Here is a 23974-nt window from a genome sequence, read left to right on the forward strand (position 1 = left end):
TCTATCCTATAAATGCAGGAGTAGATTAGTTTATATTCGCTGCAGATATTTTTTTCTGCCCAATCCTTCAGGTCTGATTCTAATGTGGGAATGTTGCCAGGCTATGCATTCTCTTTCCCAGATCCACTCAGCTTTGCTATGGCAAGAAGATCCTGGGTTTTATTTTTTCTTGGGGGTTCATGTGAGATGGAAGTAAATGCTGCTGATATATATATATATATATATATATATATATATATATATATATATTGTTAAACAAACCCAGATACTGTACAGATACCTCTGCCCTGGGCTTTCTGTCAGCCCCTCCCCTAAAAAATGCAGAGCTTAGAAGTTGGCTTCCAGAAAGTGTTTGTGAGGGAGGCTGAAGGCTGGGACCTTCAGGAATAGGAAATGTCAATGACTTGGTTCCATCCCTACAGAATTCCTGCATCTTCCGGGAAAGAGTTACTTCCTTCCCTACATGAAACATGGCTCTCATTGTTTGCTGTGCACTCTCCCACCATCAACTTGTCTTAGATATTCCAAGCAGGGTAGATAGTACCTACCTAGGCAAGTTTTACCCATGTACAGTGAGTTGAGTGTCTCCACAGCTCAGCTCTACCACTAGACGATGGCCCTACTACTATGCTTTAAAGCCCTCTTCTGTGAGAGACAGGGATGGACTCTTAAACAGAATTCTTTCCACTAGTGCCTTTGGGCTGGTGGCCCAATATATGTCTATGCTTGTGTGTGGTATGTGTGTGTATATGTGTGTATGTGCTATGTGTGGTGTGTAGTATGCGTGCATGTGTGTTTGTGGTGTGTGGTATATGTGTGTATATGTGTGTGTGTTATGTGTGGTGTGTAGTATGTGTACATGTGTGTTGTGTGTATGTGTTTTTGGTTTGTGTAGTGTGTATGTGTATAATGTGTGTGTTTAGTATGTGGTATGTGTGTGTGTGGTTTGGGGTGTGTATGTTATGTGTGTTCATGTGTGTGCAGTGTGGGTGTGGTATGTGTGTGTGTCAATGTGTGTATGTGTGTTGTGTGAGTATGTGTGGCATGTGTGTGGTGTGTGTGTGTGGTGTGTGTGTAACATGTGTTTGGTGTATAGTATGTGTGTGTGGTATGAGTGTGTATGTGTGTGTGGTGTGAGTGTGTATGTGTGTGTGGTGTGAGTGTGTGACATGTGTGTGGTGTATGGTATGTGTATGTGTGGTGTGAGTGTGTATGTGTGTGTGTGTAGTATGTAGTATGTGTGTGTGTGGTTTATGGTGTGTGTGGTGTGTGTGTGCAGTGTGTGTGGTATGTGTGTCAGTGTGTGTGTGTGGCATGTGCTTGGTGTGTGTGTGTGGTGTGAGGTGTATGTGTGTGTGGTGTGTGTGTGCGTGTGTTTTAAAAAGAGAGCCACATCAACTAGTATTAACAGCATGCATAGTTGGGGTAGGTACTGATTTATGTAGAGGAATATCATTAGGAATTGTTTTCATTTACTTTTTTTTACAGGGCATGTTCTGTTCTATCCTGTATCTCTGGGATGTGATTCTGCTTCTCGGCCATCTAGGCAGTGTCAGGCATGGTTTTCTTCTCATGTTGTGAACCTCAAATCTAACTAGATCTTCTGTGTATATGTTATGGTTGTGTAACATGGTGTTCTTGTGGAACCCCTAACAATGGGAGAGTGGGTTGTCTCTGACTCTTTTCATACACTTGGGACTCTTTCCCTCCTACTTGGTTTCTATGTCCAGCTGTGATATAAGGGCTTATGCCCAGTCTTATTGTTTCTTTTAGGTTAGGTTTGGTGGACATCTCTGGAAGGCCTGCTCTTTTATTTATTTACCATTTTCTAAGATGTTTTGCAGGTAAACAAAGGAGGAGTTGGTCTGGAAGAGAGGGATGCTGGGGGAGGAACTGGGAAGAATGGAAAGAGGGGAAACTTTGATCAGTATATAACATATGAGAGAAGAATAAAAGTTACGAAAGGAGCCTGCCCAGATGTTTGTTCTGGACTTGGGCTACTTCAAACCTGATACTGGTCCTTAGAAAGATGCTATTCAATGAACGTAGGACAATAGACTGTTTTTTTTCTTAATGCAATAGCAGTGAGACCAAATCAAGCAGGTTTGTGGGCATGCGAGTTATGTCAAAATAGAGGGGAACATTGAGTACTGGGCCTTTTTCCTCTGAAGTCCACTCAGGAGCAGTGACATGTTTGTGTGTGACTATCCCATGCAGCCTTGTGCTCTTCCAGATTATTGTGCTAAAGTGTCTTCTTAGTGGATGCCATCACATGTACATGATAGTCATACAAAGAAGAAAGTGTACTATCTAGAGCCAAGACTATATTCAGGATCCATAAAGCAAGGAGTTGAGGTGCTGTGAGGAGTAGAGACTACTGTTTGAGTTAGTTCCCATATTGGCTTCTAAAAAGATGCCACAAAGAGGTAGGGGAGAAGATTTCAATCTGGCCAAACTCAGTTGTGTATCCACAGTAAAGGCCAGTGCTCCTCTGTCCCTCTATGTACTTGAAGCTCACCCAAGGCAAGCCATCCAATTCCCCTGACAGCAGCACTTGCACTGGCAGGGATTTCATAGGACAGGATATTGCCATGTGAATGTTAGTGCCAATGCTAGTGTCCTGTCACTTACGAAGCAGAAGGGTCTACTTTCCTAGTATGGGGAGGTGGTCACAGGGTCCCTGTCCCTTCTAGACAAGTGTACTGATTTCAGATTCAGTTTCCAGACATGAGCCCTTAAAGCATTTTCCAAATATGTCTGTCTCAGTTGCATCTCTGGTAAAATTATATCTCTATATTTCACCTTTTCACTCTCTGTTGGAGACTAAGACCTGTGGAAATCTGGTTTAAATAATTTTCTTAAAAACAGAGTCATATTTAAGTGGAGATTGCTATTCCTATGATCTTAAGTAATGGAACTTTGTTGGGAAGCTTGACACATCTCTGAAATAGGTGTTACCTACCAAACACATTCAGGCTATTTCTCTGAAGCTCAGCAAAGTTCTCTGAAAATATAACTGTTGTTTCCAGACTCTAAGAAATGGGGGGACAGTAAGCAATGATGATCTCATGTGGGCCTCCTTATTCTCAATGGCTACCAGGGAACTCCCCGGAAGCTGGAAAGTGTCCCAATAAAATTCTCCAAAGAAATCATCTACAGAAGTATTGAACCCCTCAACCCCCCTGAAATCAACCCTCTTTTCCAACACACCCCGTGCTGCCTTTGGGGACAGTTCCTTACATCCCACCTGTGAGCCACTGACTGTTTAGATTACTGTATTAAGCCATGTTGACGATACCTTCACTGGAGTGGGTTCTGAAGAGATGTCATTCCATGTGGACCAGGAGCTTGTAAAGAATAAAATTCCTAAAGAATAATGATGTCTATGTTTTTTCTCTATCTGTCTGTCTGTCTAATACATGCACATGCACACATGCACATGCACACATGCATGCACACACACACGCACGCACACACACACACACACACACACACACACACGTTTGACCTAACTCTGTCATCCATACCACATTCCATCCAGGACCATGATGAATGCTCTGAATCAGTGCTGGTTAATGCATGAACTCAAACCCCCTGCAGAAGTGGGATGGCCCTCCCTTCACAGAAAGCATTAAACATAAGATTATACCTGGTGGATGAGTACAAGTGTGGTCTCTGAATTCCTCTGAAAACAGAACACAGTGCAAGTGTCTGCCTCAATGGGGATTTATATTTTGGAAGAACATGATCTGAGAAACAGGATCTGTCAAGAATGACATTGTTGGACACATGAATCATGTCTTTATGTTAGCATTCACCAGAGAGATCAGAGGAAGTACGTAAAAGACAGTTGGTCTTTTCAGTCCAGAAAGCATGGTGCTCTGGGGACAGGTCTTCACTGGAGAAGCAGAAAGGAATTAGTGTAACTAAAGGAAAAGTGTGTCAGTATGGTCTCTTTGTAAAACCAAACCCCTTACCCAGGAATTTTGGGAACAATTTGTGTTCCTATAAATTGGCCCATGAGTTCCCTCATTTCCCATTGCTAACTTGTATTCTGTTATTCATAGAACCCACTTATTTGTCTATGAGATAAAGATCTTCATAAAATTTGGTATTATGAGCTCCTGCAGCAAGGCTAAAAACAAGTCATTCCTACAGCTGGTCATGAATTTATTTGGGTTTTATTTCCCCTTTTATTTTCACATTTATTTCAGCCACTTAGAAAAGGGCTAATATTTGATTTATAAGTGTCTTTTCTGCATTCTTCAATTTCTTTATTATGAAATCTAAGCACATTCTTTATAACTGACTGTAAACATCAATGGCCTATTTGCCAATGGGATGTAATTGCTACACTAAAGTCATGTGGCCTAAGTCACAGTACAAAGTAGATTAGCATAGGTGTAGACATATTGTTAATTTGTGTAATCATAGTGAGAGATCATGGCCGGGGGTTGGCTATATTCTTTTCTCCACATGCTACCTTCCTTTAGCTTCCTGCTAACACTTTCAAAAACAACTCACATTACCTAGAATCTACAGAATGCTCATGGCAACAATATTACAAAGGGAGGCTTGTCAAGATTTAAGGCTTAGGAGAGTCTTGTTTTAATCTCTTCCTGTTTTGCTAAACTTAATTTGGTATGTATTTAATTTCAAATATATTTCTCTTGTAAAGATGTATTTATTTTATGTGATATGGATTTTTGCCTACATATATGTCTGTGCATCATGTGTGAGTATGTGTGCGTGCATATGTGCGTACGTGTGTGTGGTGTGTGTGGTATGTGTGGTTTGTATGTGTGTATGTGGTGTGTGTGTAATGTGTGTATGTGTGGTGTGTGTGATGTGTGTGTGTGTGTGTGTGTGTGTGTGTGTGGTACCTGCTGAGGACAGAAGAGGATATTGTATCACCTAGGATATATATCACTCTGTAGCCTATAGCTTTCAGGCTGATGCTCTCACTCAACATGAATCTTTGAGGATGTCTCTGTCCATGCATGGGAGTCCACTACTCAGTTCCATGGCTGCATACAGTTACTCGTTATGCAGCTAATTGATCCCATTCCTACCATAAAGGACACCTGGGTCACTGCAGTTTTTGTCTAAACAGCACTGATGTGAAAATTCCTGTGAACATATTCTCAGCTCTCTAGGACAGAAGTCAGCATTCGAGCATTGCAGTTAGAATGTAGCATGGCAGTTGTGGATTCAGTATTGAGAAAGCCATAAGCTATTTGCCAAATCAGCTGCCATATAGTTTTCCCCCAGCAATGTATGGCCCATCACTTCCTCTTGTATCTATACCGGTTTTAGATGTTATCACTTTTCAAATAATGTTAGTCATTCTGCTAAAATTAAAGCAGTACTACTTTGAAGATGTAATTTGTATTTTGCTAATGACTTAGGGTGTTGGGCACTCTCTTGTAGACTTCCCAGCCACCTCTTGTCTTATTCAGTGAAATACCACATCATGGTTTTGTCTGTTTGCTTATTGGGTTGTTTAATATGGCCCTTTTTTAAAGAGTTCTCAATACACTGTAGATGCTGATTCCTTGCCTAGCATATGATTGTAAGGGACTCCTTGTATGTCTGTGGATTTCTTACTCATCAGTTTAGAAGGTTTTTTCACAAAGCAAACATTCTTATTTGATAAAGTAAATTCTATGTTTCTCTTCATTTCCCATTTGTGGTTTCAATGTCAGATTTTCATTCAGTTCCTATCTTTCCATGTTAACGTTAGAATCGTGTTGGCTGTGCTAACAAAACCTCGAGCCAGTTTCTTCACTTAAAGCACAATAGGCCTGTGTATTAATGTGGGGTGCATTAATACCTTGGTTGTCTATAATCAGGATGTTTGTATCCATTTTGCAGATTTCTTTAGCAACCTTCAGTGTATTTTGTTAGATTTATATTTATAGAGTTTTGAGTGATATCAATAGTCTTGTACTTTCATATTTTCTTTCCTTGTTGAAGCATTACTAACCTCGACAACTATGGATGATTCTTTCACATTCTTTAAGGAATTTTACATAGAGGTACATTTTATTTCTACAGAGGAATCATATTTTTTCTCACTGAGAGAATTAGAGCTCATTTCTTCATTGTGTCAGTTGACAAATTCTTCTGTCTGTTCAGGAAGTACATGGACTGAATATCCTTCTCCGGGCCTAGTAAGAAAGCAAATATTGTCCCACTCTTGTGTCGGTTCTTATAGCTATAACAGAATGCCATAAGCAACAGTTTCAAAGGATGACAAATTTATTTGGGCTCATGGTTTGGGGGTTTCATTCCACTGTGAGCTCCCGCCATTGTTGTGGAGCTAGAATGCCCGAGAACATTCTGGCCTCAGGTGGGTGTGGCAGAGCAATGCCAATGCCTTGAGATAGGCAGGCAGCAGAGAGAGTAAGAAAGAATGGTAAGAAAACAAGCTGTGTCCCTCCAGGTAGACTTCTGCAGGATACTTCCTCCAATAAAACCACAGCTATGAATATCCTTTCAGCCATCAGTCCACCATTAATTAGTACACAGATACAGTTGTCCAGGCTCCATTCACCTCTAACACCTGTCCCTGTAATATTCATTGTATATAATTATATCCATATATGTTTTTTAAGCCAAAAAGTCTAAACAGAGAATGTGTACCCATTATCACTTATCAGCCCCTTCTATAATATTCTAGAACTCAATAAATCTGTTTCTGTGTCTTTGAACACAAACATCTTTTGTATTTCATATACATTACACTATATACTATACAGCCTTTGGAGTCTGGCTTTTTTCACACAGATTAACCATTTCACTGTTTATTCATCCAATAGCTTGTATCAGTATCCCATTATTTCCATGTGTGTATGATATTTCACTGTCAAAATATGTTGTCTTTTATTTAATAATTGCTGTTTTCCTTTTTCTACTTTTGTTTAACTCTGCTCCAGTCTTCCAATGTTTTCTTTCATCTGCCAGCATTGAGTTTAGTTTTCTTGTCTTCCCTTAAGTCTCACAGATGGGAATTCAAGATATTGGGCTGAGATCTCCTTTTCTTTATGGTGAAATATTTGCAGCTGTGCATTCCACTCTGGGCATTACATTCTTTATCTTACCTATTTTTATACATCCTCTTCATACTTTCATGCTTGGAAGGATTTTTAAGTTTCCCTGAGATTTATTTCTCAGCTCATTTATTGAGTTTTCTTTTAATTAGTTTTCTGAAATACATTTATGATTTTTATTTCTCTCTGCTACTGATTTCTTATCTTATTAAATTTTGATTGGGCATGCAACTTTGTATTTACTTGACTTTTAAGATTTATTTAGATGTGTCTTAGTTAAGGTTTCCATTGCTGTGAAGAGACAACATGACCAAGGCAACTCTTATAAATGGAAGCATTTAATTGGGCCTGGCTTACAGTTTCACAGGTTTAGGGCATTATCTTCATGAGAACACACAGGTAGACATGGTGCTGGAGAAGGAACTAAGAGTTCCGCATCTTGATTCAAAGACAGCAGAAGCTACAGTGTCCCACAATGGGTATAGCTTGAGCGTATGAGATCTTAAAGCCTGCTTCCACAATGACACAATTCTTACTCCAACGAGACCATACGTATTCCAACAAGGCCATGCCTTCTGATAGTGCCACTCCCTATGGGCCAAGAATTCAAATACATGAGTTTATGGGGGCCATCCATATTCAAACCACTACACCATGTCCACTGTGTAATGTAAGTCCCTAAAGTGCACAGCCATCTCTATGCAACAGATTCTCAAGAGTTTAATAATATTAAATGTGATTTTTTATTTTGGTATTCTTTCTGTCTATATGATATTATTGCTATCTCTATATCATGAATTAATATATTTTGCAATACATAAAAGTTCCTCTATTACAATGATGCAGTTGTAGTCTACTCTCCCTGAAGTCAATGCACAGAGTGCCAAACATTTCCCATCCTTCCTGTATCAACCTATGCGTAATTTAGAACCAAAAGCTGGAATCTTCCACAAAAAAAGGTTGGGTTGTGTATATGATTTTAAATCTACTTTGTAAAATCTCCCAGTTTTGAATGGAAACCTGAACATATTTTTCTTTTAAAAGCAATTACAAATAAGGAAACCTTATTTGAACAGCATTGCTATCATTTGTTGTAAGTCTGACTTAAGTTTTGCCTTCCATTTTTACTATTACAGCTTTAGTCTGGGCCTTTTTGTTGACATCAAAGGTCCCATCTCCTCATGCTGCTGACTTTAGGGTTTGGATATTTGTCTTGTATACCAAGATTCTCTTTCATTTCCTCATGTGAATTATTTTCAACTATGACCTCAGTGGTAACCATGGAGATAACAATGTGGATAGTGACATTAACAAGGGGAATTTAAATTGGCCCTGATTTAAGTAATAAAGGTAAGCATTATTTTCTAATACAGTTGGGAACTCTCCTGGATGATATAGACACAAGCTTTGACTTCATAGATTATGTTACCATTAGTATATATTCACATTTACTGGCTTCTAAATTATGTAGATGAATAGTTGGAGTACTAATACAGAATGAATTTTCTCTGTACAGATGGCATTAGCTTTGCTGTAGTTGTTACTTCTTTCTTTAGCATGAAGTTGACAAAGCTGTGTTATTTTCGTTCAGAGCTGAATGTCACTGGTTTATTAAATGATTTATCTTGGATTCATGTGTGAAGATAGGGATTCCTACAATTTCACAGCACGGTTTTGCTTTGTGTTCAGGTGGTGATTTAAGCAACAGGCTTGGCTTTGGTCGATTGCTTCAATATTTTAAAGAAGTCCTTCTCTAGCTCATGTCCACTGCTTTTGATGAGAGATCAGTTGACGATCTTTTGGAATCCTTATATAATGTTCTTGCATCTGCCGTAATCTGCTCTTTACCATCCAATCAACTCCATGTGCATTTCTTGCACAATTGATAACATTCCACTATTTCCTCAAACTTGGTTCAATTTTCTTAATTCTTTTTTATTTCTGTCCCTTAAAATAGGTATTTTCAAGAAATTTTTTTAAATATACTGCTTTTTTTTCCTGATACTGTAATGACCAAATAACAAAGGTACTAGGAGATTTTTAGTTTCAGGTATTGTACTAAAAATCATTTCGTTAATGTATTTTGTGCACGTGTGTGTGGTGGGCATGCACTCAGCACAATGCGAGTGTGGCAGTCAGAGAACAATTTTAGAACTGGTTCTTTTCTTCCATCTCATATGGGTTCCAGGGATTGAAGGCAGGTTGTTAAGCTTGTGCCCTTTTACTGCCCAGTCATCTTGCCACGCTGTATTTTCAGCTCCACGATCTCTACTTAGCAGATTTATAATATCTATCTCTTTACTGAGAATCCTTGATCGTTTGGGTGTCCTTCCCTGGCTTCCCTGATCTCTGAGTGACATTTTTATACCTGTGAATATATTTAAGACAGAGGATCCTGTCTTTCTCTGAAGACTCTGCCATCTCTACTTTTTCATGGACAAAGTTCTTGGCTTCACTGTGGTTGGAGAGGATTCTTTTTTCCTTTTGAAAGCTTTATGAATGTTTGAGAAAATAGGAAATGCTTAATGTTCTAATGGTTTCTATGGGAATGAGTCTTCACGCCCCTTTTGGGTTTGTTCCCTGTCTATTTCCTCATAGTTGAATTAATTTTCAAAACCATTCCTTTGAGTCTGGCTTTTGTTGTTGCTTTCACAGTGCATGCTCCCTGGTCTGTTTTTTAAGCTTATGTTTAGTCAGAGTTTCTTTTGATGATCAGCTGTCTAAAGCTAGAGGGTGAGAGAGAATGTAGGAGAGAAGGGAAGGAGGACAAGGGAAGGGAGGAGGAGGAGGAAGTATGAGGGCAGAAAGAAAATTCTAGCAATATCAACTATGGCGCATAAAGAACAGAAAAGAGGAGGTGAGGGCACAGAAGAGGAAGGGAGGGGATAATGAAAAGGAGGGCAGCCCTGTTAGTGTTCAGGCCTCTGTACTGGCCTGTCCTTAGGGTTCTTACAGGACATGCCCTCAGAGCACACCTGTGCATATTCACCATAGGCCCTTTAAAAAGGGCCCTCCCCACCTCCCCTCCCCAACCTCCTCCTCCTCCTCCTCCTCTCTCTCTCTCTCTCTCTCTCTCTCTCTCTCTCTCTCTCTCTCTCTCTCTCTCTCTCTCTCTCTCTCTCTCTCCTGCTTCTCCTGTCCCTGAAGGCTGGTCTCCCCCTCTGCTTTTCCCTTTTTATTTTCCCTTTCTCTAATTAAATAAAAACCCTCTACTTGAGTCTCTAACGTTGTACATGGAGTCTTTCTCTCACTTATCTCTCACTAGCTGCTTTTCTTAAATTAAAACAGCCCCTGCCCCATATGCAGATTGGTGCACTCTGGGGCTACCTGGTCCTTCTCAGAGTGGCTTCTGTTTCTGACCATACCTGAGCTTTTACTTGTGGCTTCTCCAACTCATAGTATTCAGCAAGGTAACACAGACTAAGCATTTCTTGGATTTTTTTCTGAGACCATGTCCTGCCATGGACACATGTGTTACTTCCCTGCACAGATCCATTTTGAATGTTCTGATTTGCTGTTATGTGCACCCACAGTCATTTTTAGCCTCACTTGACTTCTTGGTTCATTTGCATTGTTGATGAGGAAATCCCCCTCTTCTGCCCTGGACATTTTTTGAGATGAGTGAATTCTCTCAACTCCACATCTCCACCAAGGTATTGATGGGATTTATATATATATTCTTTGCATACAGCAAATATCAAGTTATTTGCAAATAATCAACCCACTATTTATTTCCTGTTAAAATGTTAGTATGAATAAATGTTGTAATTTTAATTACTTTTTAATTCCAGTTGTCACAGATTCTGCTCTGAAGCCAGAACCAAAAAGACAAATGCCAAGTTTGCTCTCATATGTGAATTCTTGATTTTAATTTTATAAATGTTTATGCATATAAACTACCTGTGTGTGTGTGTGTGTTTGTGTGTGTGTGTGTATGTGCAGGAGCATGTATATTGAAGCCAAGGGAGACTGTTGCAAGTCCTGCTTTCTCACTCTCTGTCTTATTCCCTTGCAAGGGGAACTCTAATGTAACCTGGAACTGTGCTATGGAAAGCAAAGGCCATTCTGCACAAAACTGAAGTTACAGTCCTGAGGCCCATAGACATGGGAGGCATTTTATATGTGTGCTAGGTATCTGAACTCAGGTCTCCATGCTTGTATAACTCCATCTCCCTAAGGTAGGAAAGACTGTTGTACAAAGCAAAAGGACTAAGCACTCAGAATAGGTAATAGGAATCAGTGGCTATGACTGCTTGGATAGTCAAACATCATCTTCTCATGAAAACAGATCTTTGGTGTAATGTGCCAAGTGCTCAGTTAGCCTCAGCTTCAAATGATAGTCAGAACTGTCCTTGAAGCATGGCTACTGTGTGGAGAAAGTCTTCATTTTAGACTTGTTGGCCAGGGTCCAAGGAGGATCTCCAAATTCACTTTCTACCTGACTAATTTATCAGGGAGAAGCATGGGAGAATTAGGACTGGAAGGGACTCTTCCTCAGTTGGCTTATGGCTCACTAACCCTGTATCAGGCATTTCCATTGATTCCAAGGGACAGCTAAGCTTCTACGAGAGACTGACTCACATTAGCATCTTTTCTACCCTTGCTTGATAATCACACCATCTCCCTCTGGAAACTACAGACTGTGTGTGCAGCATGAAGGAGGTGCTTCTCTTGCAGAGGAGAGAAGAAGGGAGCCTACACTAGATACTCACTTCTTCATTCACCAGGCAACAATGGACTCTAATTCTGGATCAAAGGGGATGAGTGGGTGGAACTATGTAAGGTTGGTCTCTTCCTGCCTCTCTCCATCTCCATATAGAAGGCAGTACATCTCAGAGCCATCCACACCCAACACTATGATCCTGTGTTCACTTGCCATTCTACTGAAATACTTCATGGATTGGATTCCTAAGGAGTCTCAGTGTTTTAAGGTCCCAGATTTAGAATAGACAGAAGGGGTTTAAAATATTAGACAATGAAAAGATAAACAGAAAATACCCCATCCCAAGTCGGGGAAAGTCTGCACAGAAAAGGACAAAATTACAATATGGGAAGTTGTTTTTGACCTTGGGAAAACATTTTAAAGTCACAGGCATACATGACCACAATGTTTGGGCGTAGTAATGGTACAGAGTAGGAGGGAACTGATCAGATCTGGTAATATCCTCTGTGATATTATACTTCGGGAGAAAGTGGCTACAGAGCTATTTTTAAAGAATAACATTATGGAAAATACACATCTTCAGAACCCTAAAAGGCTGACACTTGATAAAGACCACTTATTTGCAAATGCCTCCATTCAAATTCAAAGTGGTATTTAACATACTTTAGAGTTCCAGGGGAAAATGTCTGAATATAGATTTTCTTGTGCCATTTGTGTTATGATTATTTTCTGCCCTGGGCAGCTTCGCTCCAGAAGTTTCACATTGTGATCAGGAACCCTGCAGTCTGTGTGCCAGCTCTGAGTGGTTATCTAATGCATGTCGTAAATCACAAAGGGAAGTTTCTATTTTGAAATCAACAGAAACAATTAGGAGCTGGAATTCTAAGCCTATTTTTGAAAGTCCGATGCCTGCAGGTCTTTGGTTCTTTAAACCTCAGAGTTTTTGAAACTGTCAAGAAAGAAAAATAATACCACGTATATTCAACAGTAATGGACAGGTCGAGTTGTGAATTAAAGATCAGAGCTAGGATACCTGTGTGCAGGGAAATGATACTGTTTTGCATGTGTCTGCTATAGTATTAGGAAAAAAACCTGACTCCTTGATGGTCCAATTTGAAGGGAACTTGAAACTTAGTGACTCTTACCTCCCATACATTCCTTGCTTGGTTACCCAGTAACTGTGCCTCCTTTACACTCGCCAGAGTCTACACAAAGAAAACTCACGTTCTTAACTTTCGTCTCCTATTCTATTCTCCTCTGACTAATCTCACAGAGCCTGAAAGTCAATGGGAAGAATCTGTGAGTTGACAGAACATGAGGAGGTTTGTCCCTACCAGCAAATAATCAACATGTGTCCCCTGCTGGGAATGGTCCTACAGTCGGGGAGAAGTTGTTCCTGGCAGATGGGCAGATGCCTTATCTCCTACAGCTGGAGAGATGGTCGGTGACTTCCCTTTGCACTGGATCCTTGTTTCCAACCCAAGGAAAGAGCATCACATTGGAGTAAATTCCCAAGCGATGCACTGGACCTGGAAATTAGGCTAACAAGAAAATAAAATGCTTTTCCCCCTTCATCTCTAGCTTGCATAAGACTGGAGCTGTGTCCCTTTGTCATCCTCTGGTCTCTTTCTTTCTTTCTTGAAGGTTCTCTGGAAGATTTCGACTTACATAGTCTCTCTGTTCTTTAAAACTGGGGTTCAGCTTTATTGTTTCTCCCCTTGTTTTTCCTAATCTACCTATTTAACTGGAAAGGTTTATGTTGATAAATCATTGATTCCAGTTTTCCTTAATTCAACCATAATGTATTTGCATCTCAGAGAACTTGAGATTTTAGGATTGTCTAACTGTAATAGAGAACACTCAACTAAGATGATCATGGCTATGTTAATAGAATAACTGGATTTATCTCCCACACAAACACCTGGCCTGTTGAGTGTAAGTAATGGAAAGAGATGTGTGTATTTAATTAAATCATGAAAGAGGTAATCAAATAGAGTGTCACTTTGAGATAACAATGGTAGAGGCCATCTCATACAGGACAGAAATTGGGTTAGTGAACATCCTGTCTGAAGGAGATCAGGATTCTCCCATGGACTTTAGGCCTGAGTTTCCACTCTGTAGCACTTACGCAGACAAACAACTATCTATATGCACTGCTTCCAGGAACCTGGATGTTATGTGGTCTCTGCTGAATGCATGGTTCATTCCCATGTGTTTTTCTACACATGACCACAAACAACAACAAAAGTGACTGAAAATCATTGCAGTGAAGTTCTGGGGTAGCTAAGCTGACATTCCTTAAGGTCTTCTCCATTAGATACTATAGGTACTCTAAAGGCTGATTCACAACATTTCACCCCTTGATATGTCAACTTTTATACTATTGATAATGAAACGAGTGCACTTTCCATAAACCAATGATTAAGATCCAGTCACTCTGTGCCAGCCAGCCAGCCAGTTGACCTTCTGTAGTATGCAGACATTTTTGCTTGTGGAAATTTGAATGGGAAATTGCTTTCTCTCACTGTTAAGGCAATCATTTCCCTTTAGCTTCTGTATCTGTCCCCTTAGCACTGCATCCTAATTCTCATGCTGTCTCCAATAGCAGCAATGTTCTCACTCATTATACACCTTTATTCAACCAATGTGGCAAAGTGCTCTTGCATCGGTGACTATATTCCCCTCCTCTATAATTTTCTAAGGTAAATGTCATGGCTGGGATTCACATGTGATGGTGGCAGGAAAAAAATTAATTAGTATTGCTCTGTAAACCAGATCAGTGGCCCTGCTTGTATTCTCACTCAGGCAGTAGGCTACTCCCCCATGGACCTCATTTCTATCCTACAACTTTGGAGGCTAAACCCGGGCAAAGGAAAGCACAGTAAATAAAACCAAGTATGTTTGCCCACAGAGGAAAGAAAACCTTACTCTGTCAGAGTTCCATTAGAAATCAGTAAAATAAAAGAGCATGGAGTTCGCCATGGCTGCATGCTTTCTCATTCAAGGCTACAGACTTGAAAGCCAGTACATTTCTTTTTGTCAGAGTCCCTGTAGAGTACACTCTGATCCCCCACGGAATTTCAATATCATGCATTATTGCTTCAAAAAGTCCCAAAACCAAGGTAAAGATGGGTGACAAGAGCTGCGGCTTTGATATCTTGTCTAAAGCTAGGGAGTGAGTTAAAAGTTGAATGGAAAAAAAAACACACCCACATGTGTTAGAGAAGATGAATTGCATCAGAGAATCCACAAACAGAGGTTTGTGTCCATTGATGCTATTTATCTCATCAACCTCCTTAGTCTGGTCTATCTAATATATGCTCAGACACTGTGACATCTTACCCCATACATGAGAAATTTTAACAGCAACCACATTCTCAGCAACCTTATGCAACACCATTGTATGAATAACATACATATTCCCATCTCCCGAAGTTGTAGAGTGTAGAGGACCCTGGAACTGTGCAGCAGTGACAACTAATATTTAACAAGTTGACCCACTAGAAGTTGTTGGACAGTCCTACTTGGCAAAGCTGACTCATCAGGCATTATTAGCAACCTCTACTTAGCAAAGCCACGGGTTGGCTGAATGACTGGTTCTTCCTGTAACTTTTTCAGGTACCACTGCTATGCCTCCCTAGCAAGAACAGCTGTGAGGTTCATTCCAAAGCTCTTTGGTGGTGTGTTTTACACTTGTTGGGCACCCATATAGCTGTGGATTGTCAGAAAGATGACCATAGGATAACAAGGATGATGGACATTCGATTCTTGGTCACAAAGATAGCCTTTCACACAGATAACTTTAGATTGTAGAGCAAATTTAAAGCAGGCCGGTTGCCCGTGGAGACAAACACACAAGGTCATTCTCCCTGGTGTTGTTATGCTGACTTAAAGCCAAAATTGAAACTACTTTAGTCTGCATATAATCCCAGTCTCAAACTCAAGGTCTAGCTAACTAATGGTTATTGTTGAGTCTTGATTTTTAATGTTGTTTCTTTTTTTCTTGGAACCCTCACCAACTTAGAGCTACATGTATGGGTCACTGTAACATTATTATCCTGAGAGAAACTTAATGAATTATGTTTTGAGTTTGGGTAGGGCTCTGTAAACAACCTATGATTGTTTGGAGTTTTACTGTGAGAGGAATAAGACAGGGTAGAAGAGGCAGAAGACAGAGAAGGAGAGTGAGAAGGCAGAAGGAGAGTAAGAGAGAGGGTGGTGAGGCAGAGAGTGAAGGAAGATCAGTGAAAGGACATCAAGGCAGAGCTATGCAAGAGAAGGCAGCTATGGGAGACAGACGTAGGTGAGAAGATGCATGAGAGAAGTGCGAGAGAATGAATGAATGAGAGCAAGTAAGTAAAGAATGAATGCATGATGTAGAACAAGCATGTGTGTGTGAGTGAGTGTGAAAGAGAGATCTGTGTGAAAGAGAAGCTGTGCCTAGGAATTGTGTAAAGTGCTGTATGAGAGGATATGTAAATGAGATGAATAGCTATGGTTGTGTGGAGATTTGTAACTGTAACTGAATGTAGAAATATGTGCTGGGCAGGAGAAAAATGTTTATATATAGAGAGAGATATTGTCAAGGAAAAGAGATTATAAGAGAATGAAGAAAAGGAAAAGTCACCATAAGGAAAGTGTGTGCTTGTTCCTTTTTCTTAGATTACCCTTGGTTATTTTTCCCTTCAGATAGAAAAGTCTAGTAACCCTCAGATTAGAATATTTTCCTGCTACTCTGAGGCTTTCTCTTCATTATCCCGGAGTGGATCTAGAGGGGATGGATTCTCTTGGTCTGCCTTAGTGGAGAGCACAACCTGTACCCCAGCACTTGGTCCCTCAATCAATATGACTAAAACAGTTTTGCAATTCCAAATCCTTTCATTCATTAAAGACAGAAAAACTGAAGAGCCGTTGTGATTTTTCAGGTGCCCACATGGGCAGACCAAGGAGAAAGATCCACCCTTCACCTCAGATGCAAAAATGCCTTTTCATTTCCATTCCAGTTTAGCTGGCCTGGTCACTCCCTGCTGAAAGTCTTAGGAGAGGTTCCCTTCAGAATTGGAGCCTGCTGTTTGCTTTGGCATAAAATACATAGAAGGTTATTTTTTTCTTTTGGTAGAGAAAAGAAAGAAAAACTCTTCTCTGTTTCTAAGTTGAAAGGTGCTAGTCCTACTAGAAAGGGCTTCCCGTCTCAATTCTCCTGCTGCCTATGTATATGTGTGTAACCTTACATCCTCAGCTCCATTAAACTTCTGGTTCACAACAGTGTGCCTCGTGCTTGGGTATCTCATTAGAAGATGAATACCTGATATCACATAAACATATTATCGTTGAGGTAGAGACTTAGGATGTCTGCTGTTGGTGTGTTCCTCAGAACAGATTTGAGGAAAGTCTGCAGCCTGTAGCCTGGAATATAGATGGAAGTTTCTGACTGTTTTAGACAAAGAGTTTGAAGCCTGGGATTCCTGTTTTAAAAGGTGGTTATTTAATTGTTGTTTTGATTTGGTTTGTTCTGATTAGTGGTGGACCAACAAGCATCATTGAATTTGAAGATCTTTCAAGTCAGTTAGTCTGGTGATTGCAGTCTGGAACTTCAAAGATACTAGAGAGGTGAAGGGTCCAGGATGCATACCAGGTCCTCTTCCAGGTAGATGCATGGTCCGTAGATCTGAAGGACAGTAGATGGACCCTCACAAAGGTCAAGGCCATTCCTTGGAAACTCCAAAAACCAGGAGACTCTCCTGCTGATTATCCCTGTTAAAATAAGACAACAGGGGATCTTCAAAGTCTTTCACATCATTTGGGGCAGGAACTGGGCCCTCTTCCATGTATCTAGGCTGAGGGAGTATCCCTCCATAGGGAATGGACTCCCAAACTTCTTAAGTCCTTGGGGGAGTAGATGCGGGGCTGGCAGGGGGGATATGGGAGGATGGGAGGGAGATTGCTATGTAAAAGAATTATATCTAATAAATGAATTTCAGAATCCAAATTAAGTAGACAGATAAATAAAAGCATAAATAAATAAATAAGATCATGTAACCTATTCCCCTACCATCATCTGCCTTTAGACACTACAGCAACTCGTCAAATTATATATCATTCTCATTACCCCTGCATGAAAACTGAGGCCAATCTATAGAAGAGGTATTGCTTATTGATCACCACTGTGAGCTAGAAAAATATCCCACCTTAGTTCTGTGGAAGAAAGCTTCCTGGTTACAACACTATGGTGTTTGTCTCTTTAAAGTGGAGACCCACAGTGTGCCTTAATCACCACTGGAATAGCAATATCTCCATGGTGGAAACATCCAGGTGTTACAGGGAGAGGAGCAACTCTGCAGCAGCAACAAAGAGGGAAACAACCATTTGGTTCTGGGTGTACCTCGACCTGAGTCTTGGCCTCCTTTTAGAATTCCGGAAAAAAAATGCCAAGACACAAGGATGAACTTGACTTCACCTAAAGCAGGGGATACTCAGTTATCAACGTTTCTGTGGCTGGTAGCTAATAAATGAGACTAAGATTATAGGAGAGCTCTGCTGGAGGCAGTGAATGATGATACCTTCATTCTTCACGGTTATCGAGTCACATGGTTATAGTAAACAGGATGTTCCCTTATATTTTTTCGTTTTTCTCTGTGTGGATTTTTGTTGGGTCTACATTACCACTCCTCCCTCCCCAAACACAGCCCAATTTCCCCAGTGCCTTCAGGGACTACAAACAAGAAGGAAAGGCAAGGTGGGCAGGGTTTTCAGATTTCACAAGGTTTTGTATTCATTACTGAACAACCAGCATGGAGGAAACATGTTGATGTGGCCAGGAAATGTAACAGGAACTTACATGGTTTGTTACTGCATGGGGTTGGAATACTGGTTGAGTTATGATTTGAGACAAACTGATTTGCTCCTGGACTAGGAATCAGGTGGGGGTTAATCTACTGGGGGGGGTGCATTTCTAAGAGCTGGTTTAGCATGTGCAAAGGACCTCGGTCAGGGGTCAGGGACAAGCTGGCTGGGTTCTAAAAGCTATGCAGGCAAAAGCTGCATGTGGCTACAAGGACCAAACTTAGTAGAAGACAGACAGTTCTCTTTGTATTTACATAGCCTAGTGAAAATCTCCACCTCCCTGTAGGAGCCATTGAAACTGATTCCATTGTTTATTTACATTGTCAGGGCTACCCCAGTGGTCTTGTTCCTTCCTGGACACCTGGCCCTCCACTGTACTTTGAGGAGTGTAATCTCCCTCGAGTGTTGGGATAAAACCCAAGAGAGTGGTCAAGGTCCTTTGGCTGATGTGGCTGATGTTCAGCCCTTCTTGAACACACAAATACCATACTTTTCAAACTTCTTTCAGGGAAGGCTGTTCCTGAAAAAAAAAATGCCAGGAGATATTAGTAGTGAAACACTGTAGTCAAAAATCCTAGGAAAAGCAATCAAGTCAGTAATCATCTACAATCTATGTTCTGTCCTAGGCCTGCAAATAGTCTGTCTAAGAACCTACAGAAAGTGACACTGAGTTCAATGCAGGCCCTGTTTGTTTGCAGCTTCGAAAACCACTTATCTGACTGGGGCCTTTTCTTTTTACTAAAATGGGAAGTCTTTTGATATTTAAGATCCTCTAGCCACTTAGAAGTCTATTATGACTTTAGTCAATCAAGAAAATGAAACATTCATCTGAGCTTACAGTGACTGTTTGGTGTTCTTAAATACTTGGGGCAAGATTACCAGGAATTACAGTGGACAGTTGTGGTCTTGCAGTCAGACCACAGGTATATGGAGCATATTGGCTACTACACACTCATACACACACACACACACACACACACACACACACACACACACTCATACACACTCATACACACACACACTCATACACACTCACACACACACTCATACACACTCATACACACACACTCATACACACTCATACACACACACTCACACACACACTCATACACACTCATACACACACACGCACTCACACACACACACACATACACACACACACAGAGGCGTGTGTGTATGTGTGTGTCTGTATACATGTATATGCACACAAACTCTGGAGATCAATGCATGATGGAAAGAAAATGAATAAATTTCTGTGTGCATATGAATTTATATAGGATATAAAAACATAAATTAAGGTTTTACAGAATGGATGCCTGCACTGAATGGGATATAGCTTTGAGAGTGACAAATATTTGTGTTCTTGCCTCCTCTTGAGCTGTCATTTTAAAAACACCCCTGCCTCAACGTGGTGGTGATGGGACAGACTACTTTTTCTCCCTTTGGGAGGCCTTACTTTCTCTGAGGAGCAGATTGGGAGTGGGGTGAGGAGAAGGTAGGAAGACTGGGAGGAGGGGAGGGAGGGGCCCCTGGGATTTATATGTAAAAACAAAAATATATTAAAAAACATCCTGTATGATAATCCAGGTTTGTCACAAACATGAATACGTGGTGATTATTACTGGTGATATCCTTCAATCGTGTGCTTCTTTGTGCTGTGTTCATATGTGCTCCAGCTGTGGACAGCTGTGTCTTTGCCTGGTCTGCTTATGTCCCAGTTGTTCTTGATGGTTCTGTTCATACTTTCTCACATGTGTTAGTAGCATTCAACATGGGTGACATTTCCTGCTGCTCTTTAAATCATCACCAATATGAACGAGGTCTTTCTGTAATTGCTCAACCAGGTTCGAATTGGTCAGACATTTGTTCTCAGAAGTGGATTTTGGAGAGCAGATCTTCTTATCACAAAACACTATCCAAATAAAAGTGAATGCAATTCAAGAATCAAAGGCTAGTCTGCTTCTAACTTCAGAGTTTGTGTGATAATTAAATCAGACAAAGCTTCCAGGTTCTGGCTTAAGAGTATTGAAATGCTGCTGTGTCCACCTTTCCCCTTTGTTACATTAGGAACCAGGCACAGACCTGAGGTAACAGAACTACACCTGGCACCCAAAAGAGCCTTCATGCATGTGGGCTTCCTTCATCCATCAAATGCTTAAGTGAGCCAGAATCCATCACAGATGAGTCACTGTGAGCACATTCCTTATGATGAGGAAGGGAAGGTGTGCAGAAATACAGTCTGAACAGCAAAGCAAGGGTTTCAGAGCCGAGGTCTAGGCATCTCAATATGACAGTGCCATAGCACTGTTTAGTCTGCTGATGGCTTTCAAAGCACAGAGTTGTTCCAGGGCTCACTGATTTATACCTCTCCCAAGAAGGGTTTCTGCATCCTGCAGGATGGAAGCTACGGCTCTACAGAGTACCCAGCACAGATTCCCGTTCAAACTGTGGGCTCCTGACTGCAGTTCTGGCTTCCCTCCTTCTCAGAACCCAAAGCACAGGAAGCACACTGAGACTGCTCTTGACACAGATGCATCACAGCCTCACTTCTCAGTGACACTGGCTCAGCAGGTAGTTCAGAATGACCAATTCTTCAAGAGCAAATTGATCTCGCTCCTGTAATTTGGGTGGCAGGAGAGTAGGAAGGGCATTCCCATAGTCACCTGAGAGCACTCATTACCTTCGATGTTGGGACAGTAAGTGAATTCCATTTCTGACTTATGAGCCATCTTTACCATCTCATGTAACACCCTCTCAGGATTTTGCAAGGAATCCAACTCTGCCACTCAAATCTCAGCTTCAGGAGCTTTCTAGAACCTTGACTCAAGCTTCCATGACCTTATTGTTTTTTACAGTTTGTGTGCCTATATAACCAGGAGCATGTGGATTGTGTGCCCAGCTCAAGAAGTAGCTTGTCCCACCTGCACCACAGCTTTAGTGGCCTGTTGAGGCCTGTGGGGACCATGAGGGACTTTGGGGTCTGAACTTAGGGAACTATTTCCACAGGTGGTTGACTTGAGAGGAGGCGCAGTTTGGCGATCCTCTCAGTCCAGTCTTTCCTTCAAAATGGATTGGCATTTTTATTAACCAGGGTCCTTGATGTCTGGCCACACTTCCCCATAGCACTTTTCCAATTGTCCTCAATTGAAGTCTGAGCTTCCTCTTTGGTTGCAGGGCAGGTACTTTGTACTTTCTCCATCTTTAACTTCAGACTCTCACCCCTTTCCACCAAAATGATCTGCTTTTCAGAATTTTTCTGTTCCATTCGCTGCTCTGGTTCACTGGAAAACTGACTAAGAGCAGAGAGCAGTAACCATTCAACACATGATTGCTGCAATGCCTTGAAATTATTTTGCTCCACTAATTATTCAGTTACTTTATAATTCAGTCTCAATGTCTCAGGACATGCAGAAGACAGCCAGACTGTCTAATACAACAGAACACAAATGGCCACTCTCCATTCCTGGCAGAGCCCTATTTTCCCAAGTCCACCTATGCCCCCTCCCAAGCCTACAAACCTCATGAGTCTGTCCTCTACTCTATATGCATGTTCTGTTATGAACTAGCACTGTGATGGTTGGTTGAGCTCTTTATTTGTTTTTTTCTGTAATTAATGCTTTCTCTAACCTGCAGCTTCAAATGCTTCTACATTATCGCCTAAGCCAGCACCCAAGGCTTATAGCACACATGCTCAGGGTTAAAGAACGAGGCACCCTGTCTTTGGAAACAATGTTCTGTGTTTATCTCTTTCCTAATAGAAGGAGATAACTGATTGAAGCAATGTGGGAATGAGGGGGTTACAAAAGCAATATGGAGAAGGGAGCAATGAGGGTTATATTAGAGCAGTGTGAAGAAGGGATGAAGGGAGGTTGGAGGGAGGACTTATTTTTGCTCATTGTTTGTAGAGATACATTCTACCATGTCAGGAATTGTATGAACAAAGGAGCATGAGGCTGGTTACATTGCCTCTGTCCTTAGGAAGCATGATCTAGAGATGGGCTGTATGTTTAAAATGTTGCCCCTTCTTACTAACCTGTGAGTTCCACATGGAACTTTATTCATATATCAATTATTGCAAAAATGGACTACAAATATCTTATTTTTTGGACATCCTTTTCAATTGATTTATGATGTTTAGTTTTTGTAGTTCATATTTATAATGTAAAGGGCTATGAAGATTTATTTTTACAATGTTGCCTTTTGGAAACATTATTATTTTATGTTTAGGCCTCCAATCCATCTGGGATTGAACTTACATATTTTGTGGGACTGAAATAAATATTTACTTTTCCCAGTTGGACATCAAGTTGAAAATCCCATCCTCTCACCAGCTCTGACAAGCCCATCCTGTTGCCAGTACAAAGCATTGGCTTTGTTTTATGTTTGGAATTGGTCACTGTGAGGGTGTTGGGAATTTTTTCTTCTGTTATGCTGGCAACTTAATTACAAACAATCAAATCCCAATTTTAATGAATGCAACATTCCAATCAGACATAACAGTATAGTACATGATCTCCAGTTTTATTTTTTCTCAAGATCTCCTGGATGGATAGTCTTAGCCTGTACCACTAGAGTCCATCTTAGGAATGGGGGACTTTGAAAACCTTTTGGTTGATTGCAAAGTACAGATAGGGATGATAGTCTCTCTGTTGAGAACTCTTGAGATGTTCTTGAAGTTTCTGTCAGAGCCCATAGAAAACTCTAACTACTGATCAAGCAAGACTCACCCTGCAAAATGCACCATACTAATTGGTACCCTGAAGGCTGACTGAATGTTCTTTCCTACGAACTCTTTATGTCTGGTAACCTGGTGTGACATGATGGGTGTCTAATGGTGACTACTTTCCAGCTGACATGTTCTGTTGAATTTCCTTTTTCTTTTCCCCAATTTATAATCAAGTCTTCACTTTTTTTGATTTACCATGAAGTAAGAATTGCTAGATAAACCAGAAAAGCTGTTTCCTTTAAAGCCCTTTCAAATCCCTACTGCTTTAATATCTACTTGTTACAGTATTATTGTTAGATTTAAATTTAGTGGAAAATGGGTTTCTTATTAGTTCTTTGGTTTTAAACTCATAAATCCCTTTCATTAAATCGTTTTTTATTAAGATCGAGCAAACTCCCACAATCATTTGATAATATTACCATGAAAGATTTGAGCTCACTGAGACCTACTATGGTGATTTTTCAAGTCTAAAATGTAGTTTGGAAATAATTCACTGTTTGCAGTACAACAATGAAAGCTGGGATAATACTTGTATTCTAGTACTTACACAACATGGAGTAATCAGAGCAAGCCCAGGTTCCTTGGAAACTTCCACCCCAGTCCCAGTGTCAAAACATTTAAGAATGCACAACATGTTGATGGGAAATGATCCAACTGAGATAGAAGGAAAGGCTGAAAAGAATCTATAAC

The 23974-nt window shown here is 40.6% G+C and overlaps 1 protein-coding gene across 1 annotated transcript in view; it reads left to right on the top strand.

The window, feature by feature from the left end:
• Positions 1–23974, top strand: part of Csmd1 (CUB and Sushi multiple domains 1) — a 1489308-nt gene that overhangs the window by 278999 nt on the left and 1186335 nt on the right. The gene's annotated exons all lie outside the window — the stretch shown is intronic.

The sequence above is a fragment of the Mesocricetus auratus genome, unplaced genomic scaffold (genome assembly GCF_017639785.1).
Source record: "Mesocricetus auratus isolate SY011 unplaced genomic scaffold, BCM_Maur_2.0 Super-Scaffold_100031, whole genome shotgun sequence".
NCBI lineage: Eukaryota > Metazoa > Chordata > Mammalia > Rodentia > Cricetidae > Mesocricetus > Mesocricetus auratus.